Source organism: Felis catus, chromosome C1 (genome assembly GCF_018350175.1).
Source record: "Felis catus isolate Fca126 chromosome C1, F.catus_Fca126_mat1.0, whole genome shotgun sequence".
Lineage (NCBI taxonomy): Eukaryota > Metazoa > Chordata > Mammalia > Carnivora > Felidae > Felis > Felis catus.
The window spans coordinates 167,760,108-167,778,621 of NC_058375.1; the positions used below are offsets into that span (position 1 = coordinate 167,760,108).

The 18,514-nt window shown below is 36.0% G+C and overlaps 1 long non-coding RNA gene across 1 annotated transcript in view; it reads right to left on the reverse strand.

The window, feature by feature from the left end:
* LOC123379191 overlaps positions 1-18,101 on the reverse strand; it is a 34,764-nt gene extending 16,663 nt beyond the window's left edge. The window contains exons 1-2 of the long non-coding RNA XR_006583368.1: positions 15,008-18,101; positions 5,165-5,333 (exon numbers count right to left, since the gene is read on the reverse strand). This is a non-coding gene — a long non-coding RNA (uncharacterized LOC123379191). The remainder of the gene's footprint in view (positions 1-5,164; positions 5,334-15,007) is intronic.
* Positions 18,102-18,514: the final 413 nt, after the last annotated feature.

Sequence of the window (18,514 nt, forward strand, 5' to 3'; positions counted from 1 at the left end):
TGGGAGCCTGTAAGCCTTGCATAAGTCTGACAGCTCAGTCTATCGATCTATTTCCAGCACAGAGTGGGTTGCAGGGAAGAGTTGAGCAAGGGTGCGTGGGTGCCGGGTGGGGGCGTACATGAATAGATGCTGATTCTGTTCACTTCAGTTTCAGAGGAAGCTGGTTCTGACCTTGTCCCCGGGTTTGGGCATGCACTCTCCTTGCAATATGTGCACTCCCGGCACTGTGTTTGGACTTTCTTCTTTTAAAAAGTGATAACAATACTGCCAAAAGCAAATGTCAACCCTTTTGTATGAAAAGATTTCATCAATTTTGTTAACAATGAAAGAAAATTTAGAATCTTCATTTTAGCTATTGTGCATATTTACTCTAACCTGGACCCATTTCTTCCCAGCATAACAGCTGCAGTCATGTTCACTCTGGCCTTGCCTCTGCTCAGTTATGCTGTATCTGAGAGAGGATATAGCTCCTTAGCACACCTCATGAGGGAAACATGAGTGGGAAGCGGGGTGTCACCTGTCACATGCCATTCCTGTCAGCTTCCCAATAGCATTTCATGCATAGAAGGAAAGTATTTCACCTCTCCTGTTTTAATGGAGTTATCAAGAACAACTCTTACCACTTTCTTCAAATAAATGAAAAGGAAGGTGGGGCAGGGGGAAGGATGATACATAGCCTTTGTTTCTGGGAACTTTATAGTTCTGTTTGTACATAGATGGGGTTTAATTTAGTTAGTTCTGTCCTCAGGGGTAGAACAAGAACAGACCAAGGCTGGTCCAGGTTTGAGGGCTGGGCAAGTGCTGACTCAGGTCCTGTGAGGGCTACTTTCTCCTTATTTCAGTGTGGAACCAGCCACCAGGATGTGCCAGATGAAGGGAACACAATGGTATAAGTGGCTCCCAGGCCCCTTTGTTCTTCAGGAAGCATTCCCCAAATTTGGGGAATCTGTCCCCAGGTTTGGGCATGCACTCTCCTTGCAATATGTGCACTCCCAGCATTGCGTTTGGACTTTCTTCTTTTAAAAAGTGATAACAATACTGCCAAAAGCAAATGTCAGCCTTTGGTATGAGAAGATTTCATCAATTTTGTTAGCAATGAAAGACAATTTAGAGTCTTGCGGCCATGCAGAGAGAGGAATCCACCAGGTCAGAAGGTCAGAAGATCCCATATGTATGCTCACAGCCTTATACTTATACTTATAAAAGGGGATGGGTTGGGTGTGGGCTGCTGGGGTCTAGCAGCCTACATCACTCGGGCCTAATGTCCAGGTTCTAGATTTAGGATTTCTTGATGCATTGCAGCTATATTAAGGCCTGTGCTCCCCTTTGCTTCTTGTTGAGCCACAGGGTTTCCTTAGGACTTCAGTACTACTGGCTTGGCCATTGTCTATTGTGGTTGCAAAGAACAAATAAGTCAACAAATAACTGACTCCAAATTCTTTGCCATTTCCACCAAAGGAATTTTTAGGTGAAGAGTAGCAATCTGTTACAGTAAACATCTCTGTGCAATGACCCCTGTGACAACATTTAGAGGCAAGGCTTGTTTGATGGTTAATTCAGAGTGATTCACATGTGATTCAGAGATCTGTCTTGATAAACTCCTTGATTCTTATGAGGACTATTTCACCCAGCAAGTCTGCCTATACCCCATAACACAGACTTTTTGAGTGACTGAAATAATCATGCCTGCCAGATGAAGCCTTGGCTTATGCTAGACAACACCTACAATTCTTTCTATCCACCTTGTCTTCTTTTCTAGATTCCATGCAGACCTTGGCCCATTTATGTAGCTTCTCACATTCTTCTGAATCAAGATTTCACCCTGTGGTTTTGATATTTTTTACCTCTTGGGTCATACTCATTCATATATTTATTAATTCACTTCTTCAAGAAACATGTATAAAGTATCTATTATTTACCAAGGAATGTTCTGGGCACTGAGAAAACAACAGAGATAAACTACACCATTTTTACTTCCATCACACCATTTTCACATTCTGGTTGGGAGAGTAGACAGAGAAACCTCTGACAGAGGTCTCCAGATATTTTAAAAACCAATTATGCCATATATCATTTTTAAATCACCTTCACTTTGAATGATGTTGTATCCAAGCTCTGAGATGACCTCCAATGTCCTCACCTCCTGATCTTTATCCTCTTATAAAGCCCCTTCCCATATTAAATCAGTGTAGGCTTGTGTGACCAGAATATAGCAGAAATGGCTTCTGAGGACTTAAAAGGTGTCATAGCTTCTACCTCAATCTCTTGGATTGCTCATCAGCCAGCCACACACTGTGAGGACACTAAAATGGCCTATGAAGAGCTTCCTTGAAGAGGAATTGAGATCCCTGGCCATAGCTAGCATCAACTTATCACTCATATTAGATGGCCACTTTGGAAACCAATGCTCTAGCCCTAGTCAGATCTTTAGATGAGTGCAGTCCTGGCCAGCATGTGACTATGACCTCCTAATAGATCTCAAGCCAGAACCAGCCAGCCAAGCCAATCCCAAATTCTCACCCACAGACACCATGAGAGAGAAAAAATTATTATTGTAATTTTAAGTAAGTAAGTTTAGGGACAATTTGTTACACAGCATTAGATGACTAATACAGATAGGCTATGCTTTGTCTTCTGCATTTCCTGTGTGGAATCTTTCTGTATATGTTCTCCCATTACAGCTTCCTCATATTTTAAGGCACAACATAAATACCACCTATTCTAACAATAATTTTCTTTATTATAACAATCTCATATTTGTACCAGTTAACTTGGCACATTGCACATATTATAATTACTTGTCTATTTGTCACACCTATTTCTAGATCATGAGTAATTTAAGGGCAGTTTATAACATCATAGCACTAACCTAAGGTATTACACATCATATGTATACAACAAATATTTGCTAAATGAATGCTGTGCATTATCAGTTATAGATTAGTACATACACAAAATGTGCTATGTTAGCTTTTACATGTTTATCTGTTATTTCAAGGGCTCTTCTGTCTTTATTTTTCCCATGTCAAAATTAGAATGGGGCATGAACCTCATCTATTATATCTTTTATGCCTGCCTACAGCATCTAATATAGTGCTGGATACTCAATGTGTGCTCAATAAAGGTTGACTGACTAAGCATTTAATACCTTAAAACAGAAATTCAATAAATGTAGTCCCAGTGACCTGAAAGAGTAATGTTTCTCCTTGTGTGTCTAATGGATTACCAAAGAGTGTCTTAGAGCCAGGATTTTAGAAAAAATTGTCAATGCCAAACTCAAGGACACAGCTTCACTGGATAGGGCCTGCCTCAGAGAAAGAGAATTCCTGAAGGATGATAATGAGCTGAAGAAATTCATTTGTACCTAGTCCATAGGAATCTAGGCTCCTTAGATGAAAAGGACTCCCTCTGACCCCTCCACCTACCCCAAAATCGAAGATTTCCTTTTAGGGGAGTGACTATCCCATCTTAAGTCAGAGAACAGTCAGAGCCTAAAAGTCAATATTAGTGACGAGGCTACCTGAGAAAAAACTGCCACAGTGAACGGTACATTCCGCTGCTAATTCCTGTCAGAGCACCACCTACAATGTCCGGCTGCTCTCTGCTCAGTAGCCAGTGTGGACTCTGCCTGCGTAGAAAGTCGTGCATCCTGCTTGTAATGGTGTCCTCTGCACACGGTCCTGAAGAGTCACCTGTACCCTCAAGGATACAAAGCTCTTAGCTCCAGCCCTGTGCGTGACTGGCTTCTCTTCATTTTCCTTTATCCATGCTGGGTCTCAATCTCAACCCCTTGGTTTATGTCTCCTGGGTGAATTTCCTTTCATCTACTCAACTACCACTTAGGAACTTGTGATTAATTAATTCCTTCTCAGTTTTCAAACTATGAGATTAATTTGGGGAGTAATTGCTGACATTACCCAAACTTTTAAAACAGGAATCAACTGATTTTTTTAAAAGAAAGCAGCCCAGGTTCTGATGATGAAATTACTCTTAAAAATACTTCTTCTTTATGATATTTGGTATACTTAGTGTTATGGAAATGATGATAATACTTTGTCAAAGGACAGAAATACACAAAAGTGGAAGGAATAGAATGAACATGAAGCTTTGTAATATATTAACATTTACCATTCAGATTTTCAATAATTTAATAGAGTACCAAAGCAAGTTTTATTATTCAACATATTTGCCTCTGGATTATCCATCACAGATATAAATGCTTCTAATTCAATCATGTTTATCTTGAAGGTATATTAATAACTTCACTGTTGATTGCTTTTGTGTTTTGTTTTCAGCTGTATGTTAGTTATTATGAGAGCAATAAATATAACTTTATGAAAGAAAGAGACAAAATTATATAAAGTGAAATTATATCTAAAGGGAATGGAATAAAGTAAAAATTATTAATAGAAACAGAGCTTTAGGAAATAAATCGATTTTAAAATTAACACTATGGTATGGAAGGTTTTAAAAAATTTGTATACCCTACAAAGAATTAAAATGATTCATGGATGTGTTTTGACTCTGAAACTTACTTAAATTTAATAATTTAGCCTGAAAAATCCTTGGTATTTTATTAAAACGTTCAATAAGGAATAGCAAATAAACCCTGATAATCACAACCTTCAAGTGGTATTAAGCCAGTAGGTTTATGTCTAATATGTGTCATACTACTATCAAAAAAATAAAAGATAGAAAGTATGGGTAAGGATGGGGAGAAAAGAGAGTTTTGTTCACTGTTGGTGGGAATGTAAATGGGGACAGCTATTAAGGAAAACAGTATGATGATTCCTCAAAAAGCTAAAAATAGAACTGCCATATGATCCAACAATCCCTCTGAGTATATACCCAAAGAACTGAAATGAATGCCTTAAAGTGATATCTGCACTCCCATGTTCATTGCAGCATAGTCAAGATATGGAAACATTAAGCGTCCATTGATGGATGAATGGATGAAGAAACTATGATATATATACATACACAGTTCACATATACATACACACATATCCATATATACATGACATGTCATATATTTCGTATATAGATATGACTCATTTCATATCTATATGATGGAATATCATTCAGCCTTAAAAAAAGGAAGAGATCTTGCCATTTGAAGTGAACTGGAAGACATCATACTAATTGAAATAAGCCAGACACTCACTAATATGTAGAATCTACAGGGTGCCTGTGTGACTCAGTTGGTTAAGCCTCTGACTCTTTATTTCCATTCAGGTCATGATCTCATGGTTAGACTGAATGCCCTGTTGGTCTGTGCTGGATGGATCCTGCTTGAGATTCCTGCTCATGCTCTCCTTCTGCCTCTTCCCCACCTGAAGAAAATATTTTAAAAAATTTAGAATCTAAAAACGTTGAATACTTAGAAGCAGAGAGTAAGATAATAGTTACCAGGGGCAGGGAGGTGGGGGAAATGGGGAAATGCTGGTCCAAGGGTACAAAGTTGCAGTTACATAGGATAAGTAAATCTAGAGATCTAATGTACAGCATGATGACTATAATTAAAAATATTGTATTAAATAATGGAAATTTTCTTTTTTTTTTTAAATTTTTTTTTTAACGTTTATTTATTTTTGAGACAGAGAGAGACAGAGCATGAACAGGGGAGGGGCAGAGAGAGAGGGAGACACAGAATCTGAAACAGGCTCCAGGCTCTGAGCTGTCAGCACAGAGCCTGACACGGGGCTTGAACCCACGGACCGTGAGATCATGACCTGAGCCGAAGTCGGACGCTTAACCGACCAAGCCACCCAGGCGCCCCAATAATGGAAATTTTCTAAGTAGATTTCAGGTGCTCTCATCTCACACACACACAAAAGGTAGTTATATGAGGAGATATGTTAACTAGCTTAACTGTAGTAATCATTTCACTATGTTATATACATTAAATCCTCATGTTGTATACCTTAAATATATACTTTTATTAAAAATAAATACAAACTGAGGGTTGATGGGGGGTGGGAGGGAGGAGAGGGTGGGTGATGGGTATTGAGGAGGGCACCTTTTGGGATGAGCACTGGGTGTTGTATGGAAACCAATTTGTCAATAAATTTCATATATAAAAAAAAATAAAATAAACAAGGAGACTGACCCCCCCCCAAAAATAAATACATACAAAAATATGTGCCATGTACTCTTCCAACTTTCTCATATATAAGTACTCAATAAATACTAGATGAATTGAGTGTGACCATGTAAAATAGATGTTGATGGTTAATCAGATATGTATCACATTTGGGGCACCTGGGTGGCTCAGTTGGTTAAGCATCCGACTTCAGCTCAGATCACGATCTCACCGTTACTGAGTTTGATCCTTACATCAGGCTCTGGGCTGAGAGCTCAGAGCCTGGAGCCTGCTTCGGATTCTGTGTCTCCTTCTCTCTCTGCCCCTACCCCACTCGTGCTCTCTCTCTCTCTCTCTCTCTCTCTCTCTCTCTCTCAAAATAGTAAACATTAAAAAAAAAGATATGTAGCTCATTTAGTATAATCCTAATAGTGTACTATGTAATTCACATGTATTATCCTTATTTAATCCTCATTTATTTTTTGTGAAGTAGGCTTCATCATGCCCATTTTACAATGAAGAAATGGAAGAAATATCAAATAATTTGGCCAAGGTCACAAGGATAACTAGTGGCAGTCTGGGATTCAATTTTAAATCATCTAAAAAAATCTATATTCTTATCATCTACTACACTGTTATATTACGACTTGGCTAGAGCAAGTGATAGTAACAAAATTGTTTTTGCTTCTGGGTAAAGGGTGAATAAGAATTCATCAAATAGAAAATATGTATCACAGTTACATACTATATATCTGAGTACCTGGAACTGACTATCAAGGATATGACTGACTAGTAATTTAATATTTTGGGGTAGGGGAGGAGGAGAGTAGAAGAGAGTCTTCTACTCACCCGAAGAAGAGAAAATTGAATTCAGTCAAAAATATTATCTATAATCCTTTTAGAAAAAGTCTCATATTTAAAAAGCCTCTGATTTCATTGGAAATTGCCAACCATTTCTATTAGAGAAGTGAAGTTACTTTCATTTTATTTCTACAACTGGACTTTTTGATTTGAATTGGCTTTAACATCAGAGATATTCCATAGTCCATTGTTATTGCATTATTAAAAATAACAATCTCAAATGTTCTGTTTTTGATCACAAATCTCTAGGGAAACATCACCTATTCTTCCTACCTCAAGCTTGTATTAAATTAAAGATTTTATTCTTTCCCCGGGGTCAACCTGGAATCATTCCGTCACCTTCTCTTGCTTTGTCCTTTCTTGATAGATGATTCACCCCAAAAGAGATTCAATCAAAACAAGTCACAGGGCAGCAGGACAGATGAGAAGTGTTCACTGAGCAAGGACTGACCTCCATTGTAATTTCTCATAAACTGATGACTCACTTCTGTTGCAAATACTGGCTTTACTGAGTGTTTCTGCTCTGCTGTCTCTATAGCTTTGCCAAAGATGGCCACAATGGACTGGCAATATCTTTATTTGCTGGGAAGCAATACTTTTGATTGTTTACAAATTGGCCATATCAATAGTTAATAGAGTCATCAATATCTAGGAGCAAAATTGATTTCAGTGAATACAGAACTGGAGAAAGGACTTAGCAGATTTTCCTTTGGCCTTTTAAAAAACTGCATTTAACTATATATCCCTTCATGGTACCATTTTTTAAATGGTTAATATGTTTGGCTGACAAAGGAAAAATAGAGATCTATAAAGGATTATTAATGATGAAGAATTTAAGAAACAGTAGGAAAAAGTGAGTTGCTGCAGAATGAGATACAGCTGAGCAAGGCAGAAACAAGAGAAAAATGGTCTAACACCATGGAGGAAGATTGTTTCAATTCCAAACTGAAAGAAAAAAATTCATTGCCCCAGGGAACTGACCAGAAACACACCTTTTATGTTCATTTCAGCAGTATTTGTAATGGTTATGACTTAAAAACAATATAAACAATCAGTCATTATGGTTCACTCATGTGAGATAACATCATGCAGACATAAAAATAGGCTGTAGAGGAATATTTGATGACATGAGAAAAATTCATTCAACATTATAAATAAATTAAAAAGCAGATTACAAAATGGTAGATGCAACATGATGAAAATCAGGTAAAACACAGAGATACTCACATGCACATACCTAATATAAAGATGGAAACAAACCCACCAAAAGTTATTGGTAATTAGCTTCGGGTTATGAGCTTCGGTTAATATTCTTCTCTATACGTTTGAATATTTCTCAAATTTTCTATAATCAGCATGTAATATCTTTATAATTACAAAATAAAAACAATCTGCTGCATTTTTAAAAAGGACGAAGAAAACAAAGAGAGCTTCTATTTTTGACCAAAAGGCTGACTAGGGGCCCTCAAGAGCCCTTTCACTAAAAAGAAATTCTGGGCTAAAATATAAATAAAACAAACATATAAAATTCTCTCTTTTAAAAAATATTGCCAAGCTGGTAGAGATAGAGCCTTGAACAAAATCAAAGAGGAAATCCAAGGAGGTAAGGAATAACTCAACTGTCTTTCACTCGGAGGGATATGGCAAACTCGTGAATCAAGCTTTCATTTTGAGCCATGTGGAGTGTGAGCAGAGGAGTGTGGAGTTGCCTACCACCGGTCTGGAGCACTGACCTTGCATATTTCATCCCAACTTCGTGTTCAATGTCTCAAACTAATAGTTTGAAATTGGCCATGTGAGTATTTACAACACAGAAACTGGCAAGTGGTACAGATCAGGACATTTTTTTTTCCCAAGAGAGCCAGTCTTTAAGCATTTACCAACACACTTCCGAACACAAAGTTTAGGAAGCAAATCCTAGCATCTATGAAAGATAGAGGGTCTAATTGTAGACCATATGAAACTGGGACCCTAAAGAACTCCATAGTCAGTAGAAGAGAGAAGTAAAAAAAAGCCTATTCCATAGAAGGAATCATCAAAGAAACAAACTTGATGTTAGCTGGGGAGGGGGGGCAAAATATCTTTCCTGAAAATTTCAATGTCATGAAAGTTTTAGGACCTGAAACTCACACTACTTATGTGGCCCACAATATTTTAAGCCAAAATTCAAACATGGTCCCAGTTGGTAGAATCCCCAGGCTTCTAGCTGATTCAAATGCAAATCCTTTCTGTGGAAACATGCTTATAACTCAGCCTCAAAAATTAGCACAAGTGAAAAATATTAGCTCACATTAAAAAATGAAAATAACACCCAAGAAAATAAGATGGTAAGAAACAAGACAGTAAAATCAGACCTCCAAAAGTTTAATATATTTAAGCTGCACACAAATTAGAAACAAGTTTAATATAAACAAATAAAAGAGAGAACTGCAAATATGAGACCAGAGAGTTATTAAAATAGAAAAAAATAGACTCGAAGGAAACAAATAACACTTCCAGAAATAAAAAAAAATCAAGTAATGGAAATTAAAAACAGTGGACAATTTAAACAGAATGTTAGACACAGCCGAAGGCATCATTCATTAGGAGAATCAGAAGGCAGATCTAAAGAAAGTATCCAGGATGCAGCAAAAAGTGTCAAAGAAGCGGCAAATATGTAGAAGGGGTTAGGAGATGTGACAGAATGATTAGGGGGACACCTGTGGGGTAAATCCATAAAGAAAAGCATGGGGGGGTGACTAGGATTACACTTAGGACAATAGTTACCTGTGGGATCAAGTGAAGCATTGGATTGTTTGCATATAGGGCTTTAAACACTGGTAATATATTCTATGTTGTAAGATTGGCCACGGGGACAGTGGTGTGGGTACTGGGGAGGCAGTGGCCTGGCCTGCCAGTGTGTGGGCAGCAGTAGCAGAGGCAAACAACAATCAAATAAACAAACAAACAAAAAAAAACCCAAACAACGAAAAAGATGGGCAGTGGGTATATAGGTGTTCCTCTTTATTTTTATTCTTAAAATGTATAATAAATACTCTTTTTTATGTTGTCTGTATTTAACATTTACAAAGTAGCCTGAGAGGAAATACTCCATAGTGTTAATTGTATCTGCATTTGAGTCATGAGACTATGGGTATTTTTATTTTTCCATATTTTCTGGGACTTGCAAATTTTTCTATGAAACTGTATTAAATTTACAATAAAGATATATGATAAACACACTTTTTAAAAAAGAAACATGTGGTTTCCCAACATGATAAATGTCTTTGCATAAAATAGCAAACTCAGGTGATCCAATTACCTAGGACTTTGTCTTTTATTTACAGATAAATAAAATTTTAAATGCTGCATACAGAAGAGGGAAAGCTCCTTTGGGTTGTTTTTTTCTCTGGTGAGTAAAAACATAATATCAAGTTTTCCAGTGAATTAGGAACTCTTTGGAGTAAATTTCTCTTTGGAACTTATGCAGATCCTTAAACTGAATTACTTCAGTTTCTTAATTATATTTAGTGACAAATTAATTAGAGATCTGAGATCGGTAAAATTATAATAAGACTACTGAGATTTAAACTTGTTTCAAACAGAGTCGATGGCAAAGATAACACTGATTTAATTTTTGACATAATGTGTTTACAGAAAGAAAGAGTTAGAATGAGGTGCATTAGTAAGAGACACACTGACTCTGGTAGGTTTTTAGACAAAGAATTTGCTTAAGCTTCAAAGCATTTTTAATAACTAGCTGAATAATCAAATCCTAAAGAGAAAAGAAAAAAAAGACTGTTTTGAAGTGCTGAATTCAACTTACTATAAAATTACAGTTTGGAAAATCATATAAGGGAAATAATGAGATAAAAAATTTCTTAAAATGTCATTGGAAGTTGCTTCAGTTTTTCTAACGTAAAAAAAATAAGCTATATTGTTATATGCTCAAGGGTGAATACTGTTCCCCGTTAGAAAAGTATAGCTTAGCTTGCAATTTTTATTTTAAGTGACCTAAATTAAGTTGTCTTAAATATTCTTTTGGTTTCCAGCCACATTTATTGAGGTATAATCATAGACAGTGAAATGTACATATATTATACATAGAGTTCAATCGAATTTAACAAGTACATATACCTGTGTGTAACCCCAGCACCTATAAAGACCACTGCCATCACCTCAGAACTTGCCCTGGTACCCTGACAACTCATAATCCCATGCAACCAGTGTCCTGATTTTTATTATCAGTGATTGCATTTGAGTTTTCAAGAACCATGGAGTAATTCACTCTTCTGTGTCTGGCTTCTTTCCTGCAGCATGTTTTAGAAATTGTTTCATGTTTTTCTTACTGTATCCCCTGATTTGTTTATTCATTTTCCTGTTGATGGCCACCTGGGCTGATTCTAATCTTGAGCAATTACAAATAAAACTGCTATGAATGTTTTTGTACAAGGCATTAGTGAACACTATGTTTTAATTTGTTTTAAATACTTAGGTGTGGAATTGCTGAATTATAGAGTAAATAAATATGTTTTTTAAAACAAACTGCCAAAGTGTTCTCCAAAGTGGTTGTACCATTTTACACTCCCACCGTGAACGTTTGAGAGATTTGATTGATTCACTCCGTGACAACATTGTTATTGCTAGTTGTTTTCATTTTAGTCATTTTAGTGGGTGTATAGTGTGGTGTAATTATCTCTTCTTGAATATTCTTGTCTGGTCTTGATATCAGGGAAATCTGGCCTCATAAAACAGACTGGGCACTATTTCCTCTTGGTGTATTTTCTGAAACTGTGGGAAGTTTTATATTCGTGTTTCACATGAAGGGTTTTAGATCTTTGACAGATATAAACCTATCAAAGCTGTCTGTATATCCTCCTGTTAGTTTTTGTAATTTCTAATTGCTGTCTACCTTGAATTTGTTCTGTTTCATCCAAATTGTTTAACTTCCTGGCATAAAATTGTTTATAATATCCTTTTTTGCCCTATAACATCTGCAGAATTTATAATGATGTCCCCTGCCTTCTAAAATTCCTAATATTGGCTATTTGTGTTTTATCTTATTTATTTATTTATTTATTTATTTATTTATTTATTTATTTATTTATTTATTTTTGAGAGAGAGAGAGAGAGAGAGAGAGAGAGAACGTACACACAAGAGCACAAGCAGGGAGGGGTAGAGGGAGACAGAATCTTAAGCAGGCTCCACGCCCAGCAATGAGGAGCCTGGCAGTGAGATCGTGACCTAAGCCAAAATCAAGGGTCGGAGGCTTAAGCCACTGAGCCACCCAGGCTCCCTTTAGCTTCTATTGATCAGTCCTGTTTTATACTTATCAATTTTATTAATCTTTTTTAAAAACCAATTTTTGTTATATTGTTCACTTTTCTGTTTTTGTCAATTTTCTATTTCACTGATTGCAACTCCTATCTTATTAGATCGTTTCTTTTACTTATGTTGAGTTTAACTTACTCTAATTTTTCCAGCATCTTAAATTGGAAGCATAGGGTCATTTCATCTGCATCTTTCTAATATATTGAAGCTTATAAAAATAAAAACAAAAATATAGATAACAAATAAATAATAAAAGCTCATAATATAACCTTCAACAATAATGAGTATATACATTCTAATATAGAAATTTATATTTGAAGTATAAGCCTACTTCTAAGCACAGCTTTTAGCTGCATGCCAAAAATTTTGAAATGTTGGTTTTCAATTGTTATTCCATCTAAATATTTTTAATTTCTCTTGTGATTTCTTCTTTGGTCCATGAGTTACTTATAACTATGTGTTTAGGGGCACCTGGGTGGCTTAGACAGTTAAGCGTCCAACTTCTGCTCAGGTCATGATCTCACGGCTTGTGGGTTAGAGCCCTGCATTGAACTCTATGCTGACAGCTCATAGCCTGGAGCCTGCTTCAAATTCTGTGCCTCTTTCTCTCTATGCCACACCTCCCCCCGCCCCCCACCCCCATGCTCTGTCTCTCTCTCCCTCTCAAAAATAAACAAACTTTAAAAAAAATAAAATAAAGACATATGTTGTTTATTTTCCAAATATTTGGAGATTTTTAAAGATATCTTCATGTTATTCATTTCTAACTTAGTACTGTTGTGGTCAGAAAACATATTCCAAAGATTCCAACCTTATTGAGACTTGTTTTATGGTCCAATGTAAGCACTATCTTGATAAATTTTCTATGTGCAATTGAGAAGAACTTGTATGCTCTTATTTTGGGCTATAGTGTTCTACAAATGACAATTAGATCAAGTTAGTGGATAGAATTTCTCCAGTCTTCTATATCTTTACTAGTTTTTTTTTTTTTTTTTTTTTGTCTGCTCGCTCTATCACTTACTGAGGTGCTAAAATCTCTCACTAGCTTTGTCTCACTAGCTTTGTCTATTTCATACTAATTACTTCAAGCATTTAGGAGCTTTGTTATTAGGTGTATACATATTGTCTTCTGTTGTATTATTATGAGATGTCTCTCTCTTACCTAGGAATACTCTTTGAAGCATTTGATATATCTGTGTTTAATTCTATCATGTTTGTGTTTTTTTTTTTTTTTTTATTCTTTTTTCTATTTGTCCTGTTTGTTCTTTTTATCTGTTTCTCCCTTATCACCTTTTGGGTGAATCAAATATTTTTTAATATTATATTTTAGCTTCTCTGTTGACTTTTTAGCTGAGTCTTTGTGGTTTCTTAGTGGTTGCTCTGGGGGTTACAATATGCATCATTAACTTTCATAGTATGTATCCCCCAAATATCTATTATTTCACCAATAATGTAAGCACTTTACAACAGTGGACTTGCCTCTCTTCCCTCCCATTGTGCTATTCTTATATGCCTAACTTTACACATGCTGTAAATCACACAATATATTGTTTTTTTTTAATTTAAGGAATCAGTAGTTTCTAAAATAAAATTTGAATATATATATTCGAATATATAATTTTATATCTGGTAACTTTTCTATCTGGCATATTTTTCCTTCAGTCTTAAGAAATTGTCTTAGCATGCCTTTTATTGCAGATCTGATGAAGAAGAATCTTTTCCTCACTTTTCTTCATGTACGATGTCTTCACTACACCTTCATTTTGAAGACAGTTTTTGCTAGATATAGCATATTAGATGGCAGTTTTTTCTTTCAGCCCCTGAAATTGTTCTATACTCTTGCAGCCTCCATTTTTCTTTAATGAGGAGTTAGTCGACTTTCTTATTGCTGCTCACCTGTATGCCATGTTTTTTATTCTCTAGATGCTTTCAAGTCTTTTAGCAGTTTGCTTATGATGTGCCTTCCTGTAGTTTACTTTGCATTTATCCTCCTTAGGGTTTGCTGAATTTCTCAGATATGCGGATTAATGATTTTCATCAGTTTAGGATTTTTTGGCCCCATTTTCTCTCTGCCCTTTTTGTACAACTCCAATTTCATGTATTATTGACCATTTTATACTGTCCCACTTATCTCAGATATGTGTTCCACTTTACTTTTTTCTTTCTCAGTTTTCTCTTTGTGTTTAAGTTTAGATCATTTCTATTGACTTACCCTTAAGTTCATTAGTTTGTTCCTATGGTATGTCCTCTGGGCATATAAGCCCATTAATAACTTTTCATCTTGGTCATCATAATTCTCATTTCTAGGACTACCGTGTGGCTCTTATTTATAGTTTGCATATAATATATGCCCCATTTTTTTCTGATATTCCCCATTTTTTCACATGTATTGTTCATTTTTTCCCATGAGTTCTTTTAACACTTCCTATTGTGGCCACATAGTTGTGTTAATCATTCACCAGAGTCTCCCTCATCCTGCATCTCTGATTGGCAATATACTTCAGAAGGGCAGAGGTCAAGAGATAGGGGTATGGCCTATAATGGTACAGCCAACAGAATTAATTGGTTACATAGCATTCTCCTAAAACTTAAATTATTCTCCTAAATTCACAATCCCAAGTCTCTTAGTGTTAAGAACATCATAAAAATTACTGGCAGCCCTACTACATTGCAAAGGTGCATGCCAATGCAAATTTATGTTGCATTTGAGGCAGAAGCTGAAATCATTGGATCGGTAGGGATCAAAATATTACCTTTAGATGTGTCCAAAGAGGAGAGAAATCTTTCTTCCAAAGTAGATTCCACAACCTTCCACAGTAAACTTGTTCAATTTCTCTGACAGGAATATATTTCTTCAAAAAAAATAAAATCATGAAGTGCTGAAGAACAGTTTTGACTATTGTTTTCCAAATAGACAGTTAACTAATCAGCATGGTTTGTGGGAGTAAAACTGTAACTAACATATCTGAAGGTTATTCCTGAAGATTTCAAAGAAGCCGGTTTAGGAAAACAAAACAAAACAAACTCAACAGTGATAAAAATAATGTAACAAACATTGAAAATATTTAATAATTACGTTTATGTTGTGAAACTATTCAGGGGGAAAGGAAGAATGAGAAGAAATCTCCATCATTATTAAGAACATCTGTTAAGTGCATATTAGTTTTATGTGGTAGGTATTATATTAATTGCTGTGCAAAAAGTTCAGGGGTCATTACTGTGCATATCAGTTAGCTTTTGTTGTGTAGCAAACTACTCTAAATCCAATGACTTAATGGGCCCACTCCCATTTGGTGCTTGGCAGCCAGTTTGGTCTGGAGGGGTGCGGGTGCTTTTTTTTATATGTGGCAATTGGCTCGGTGTCAGCTAATGGCATGGCCACAGCCACTCATGATCCAGCAAGCTTAGCATGGGCTCATGCACTTGGTAAAGGAAAGATTTCTAGCATCAGAGAGGACAAGCCCCAATGCATAAGACTCTTCAAGCTTCCCTGTGCATCATGTGTGCTAATGATCTGTTGGCCAAAGCAAGTCATATACCCACATGCAAACCTCTCACAGAGGTGTAAAAATAGATTCCTATTGCGAGCAGGCCAAAATTTGAATTAGGATTCAGATTAAAAACTCAGCTTCAGTGTTGGGTATCTCATTTGGTTTCAACAGTGCAGTAATAAGAATATACCTCTTAATGATAAGTGGCACCAGGAAAGGGATTAGAGAAATGGCCATGGTGCAGTCTCCCACATCACACACCTTTGGTTACCGTTTACATGAGGCAATAATTCCAACTGCATTTGAATTGGAAAGGTCAAAAGCACAGTTTACTATAGGAGATTTTACACATCTGTATCTTTCTTCTTTTAACTTGCTTTTGCTACTGAAAAGAAAGTATGCAAATCCTAAGCATTTATCAGTGAATGCACTGGCACAAAATAAAGACATTGTGTAACTAACACCTATGTTTGGGATTAGAACAATACCAGCATCCCCATAGTCCCATTTATCCTTTCTCTCAACATACTCCACTCTCCTCCCCCAGAGTAACCACTATCCTCACTAGATTGTTTTGCCTGCTTTCCTACTTCATACTGTCCAGAACATACAACATGTGCTCCTTTGAATTTGACTTATTTTGTTCAGTATATGTGCCTTTTTTTTTTTTTAAAGTAGGCTCTATGCTCAGCACAGAGCTTAACATGGGGCTTGAACTCATGACCCTGAGATCAAGACCTGAGCTGAGATCAAGAGTAGGTATTTAACCACCTGAGCCTCCCAGACATCCCAAAGTATATGCTCTCTTGTTTTATCTATGATATTGGACATACCTATGGTTTTATTTTCATTTCTGTACAGTATCCCATTGCATGAATAAACTACTAATTTATCATCCATTCTACAGCTGTTGGACATTTGAGTTGTTTCCAATTTTTTGCATTAAGAATAATGCTATTCTGAAGATTCTTTTACACATCTTTTGGTGCACATATGTATATATTTCTGTTGGGAAGAAAAAAGATTTAAAAAGTTCACTGTTCTTACTGTTTGTGTAAGTAGGTACCCAACATGCAGTGTTTTTTTTCCAGCTTAATTGAAGTATAATTGACAAATAAAATTGTAAGATATTTAAAGTACACAAAATGATGATTTGATGTATATATACATTGTGAGTTTTCTCCCATCTATCACCTCACTTCTCACTTTTTTGTGTGAGAACATTTATGTTCTGTTTTTTACAAATTTCAATGATAGAATACAGTGTTATCAACTATAGTCACCATGTTATATATTAGATCTTCCCCTCATTCATCTTATAATGGAAAGGTTGTACCCTTTTACCAACCTCCCCTCATTTAATGGGTAGTGTTCTACTATGCACTATTGAATGCCTAGTAGTGGAATTGCCGGCTGACAGGAAGCATGTACGTTCAAGTTTAGCGGATGCTGTCAAACAATTTTCTAAAGTAATTTTTACTCATTTATACTCCCTTTGCCTCTGTGCATTTTTCCTTTAATTTGATGTTATGCATAAATTTTACCTTCATTTTGGTGTCCTAGGTTTTAAGCTAATATGTTCTTGTCTCCTACTTTCTCTTGCTCTACTCTAAAATAGTTATGTTTGGACTCCAATTGGGCTAACAGTAGTTGATTCTTCATTTAAAACTTCACAAAATCGCAGGAATCCTAAAGTTTATCAAATTTTTCTGCCTAGCAAATAAACCAAAATATTCTGTTTCCCTGTTTGTTAATCATTGAGCATCTGCAAGAGATTTTTAGATTTGAACCTGGGGCTACAAAGGAATGTATAATTGAACTTCTGACCTCTGAGAAGTATGTACAGTAGAGGACTTTTTTATCGGCAACTCCCGGCTCCTCCCTGGCGCCTCTCACCTCTCTTACCACTTCTCCAATACTTGCTGCTAGCCAAGGTGAGCAATGCGGGATCTTTCATGAGCCACAAATACAATTTATCCTCTTCTCTTTTCTCTCTTCGGAAAACTACCCATAAGAATTTCCTTTTCTCCCTTTTTAGACAAAAATACTGTTAAGGACACAAACAAAATTATTTTCAAAACTTGAGGAATGGTGGCAATATTTACTTTCGCATTTTGTATTTGAAGGAAGAGTCTGCAGGTATTTGTATATAATGGGATTTTCAGACTGCCTTTATATTATGTAAGAGGATTCCAAGTGTTTGCAGTGTCCTTACTGTTCAGTATTTCATACTGTAAGTGATCAGGAGAATACATTAGTTGTTAAGGTAAAGTATCTTTGTGGCTTAAAGGAGGTATTATAGCTCTCAAAATAGCTGCAGTTAGTCCTTTTCATTGGTAATATGAAACCAATTTTTGTTTGTGAATTGAATTGTTACATCTGTACAATACATTTCAGAGCCCACAAAGAGTGCTATGGGAAAAGTGAGGTTCTGTTATCGACAAAAATAGTTCATCAGTAATAAAATTAACCTCATTTAAAATTAACCTCATTTAAAATCACTAGTAATAAAATTAACCTAATTTAAATCGCTCACTTAGATGTTTCTATAAAGTACTAAGAGCCACCCAAAGGCACTTTGTTGTATTTTTTCCACAGGACATCTTTATTGGGTATATATTTATTTCCTTCTATCTTTCTTCGAGTAAAAGTAGGTAAGCACAAATATGGTGAGGTGGGAATAGCTGCCTTTACCGTCCAAATGATTCCATCCTGTTCATCAACAGGAATCACCCTGAATTAATACAGATGTTTCTAGTGCAAGTGGTA